The sequence below is a fragment of the Micropterus dolomieu genome, unplaced genomic scaffold, assembly GCF_021292245.1.
Source record: "Micropterus dolomieu isolate WLL.071019.BEF.003 ecotype Adirondacks unplaced genomic scaffold, ASM2129224v1 scaffold_29, whole genome shotgun sequence".
Classification (NCBI taxonomy): domain Eukaryota; kingdom Metazoa; phylum Chordata; class Actinopteri; order Centrarchiformes; family Centrarchidae; genus Micropterus; species Micropterus dolomieu.
This window is the reverse complement of record NW_025744033.1, coordinates 10,901-11,662: the sequence shown is the minus strand read 5'-3', so window position 1 is coordinate 11,662 and position 762 is coordinate 10,901. Positions and strand designations below refer to the sequence as shown.

The following is a 762-nucleotide window of genomic DNA, read 5'->3' as shown; positions in this document are numbered from 1 at the left end:
CCTGATGTACTTTTTACAGGTTTAATGTTCCTTTTTTATTCATTCATAATCATCATGTACTACAGGGCCTTTGGCAGAATAACAAGCTCATTTTAATATTACACAACAAATCATATGTTTAAACAAGAACAGGAAATGCTGGAGAATTTAAGAGGTGTGTCTGCTGGGACATCACAGCGCCTTCTGTAGATATAAGTAGTGAAGTTGTGAGAGTGTGACAGACTGAAGGAGAAGCAGCAGTTTGTTTCCTCTGAAGGTGAAGCCGCATCGTCTCTTAAGTTCAACCTGCAGGTGAGTTCAGACAGGTAAGCATCCAACCAGGAGACATTACACATGTCTGATAAATCAGCTGTGTGCAGTATTATTCTCAGCTCCTCCAGGATCTCACAGAGGCTTTGGACAGTTTTCTTTCTATCCAAATGGCTGAATTAGTTAAACATTGAGCTGAACTTCATAAACATTTAGTCATGTTGTAATAATTTGCAATATTTAAATATTGCATTTCAATTAAAAATGCAACTGTTTTATGAACTTATATATAATCATGTGTGATACTCCCAAATACTGATGAGTTTTGTAAATGTTCCGTATTTGTATAGTCCCTTTCTAGTATTTTCGACCACTCAAAGCGCTTTTTACACTACATCTGCATTCACCAGTTATACACATTCATACACTGAGCCTAAGTGCTCAAACGGAAACTAACATCCACACACATTCATACACTGGCGGAACCTTCTGATTAACGGCCAACCCGCTTTA

General features: G+C 37.7%; 1 protein-coding gene across 2 annotated transcripts in view; it reads left to right on the top strand.

Moving 5' to 3' along the window:
* The first annotated feature begins 216 nt into the window (after window positions 1–216).
* The window catches only part of LOC123967103 (microfibril-associated glycoprotein 4-like), a 5,414-nt gene continuing 4,868 nt past the window's right edge, over window positions 217–762 (top strand). The window contains exon 1 of one of the 2 annotated variants that reach the window (XM_046043133.1): window positions 217–305. The gene's annotated coding sequence lies outside the window, so the exon portion shown is untranslated. The remainder of the gene's footprint in view (window positions 306–762) is intronic. The other variant, XM_046043132.1, reaches the window with a different exon arrangement.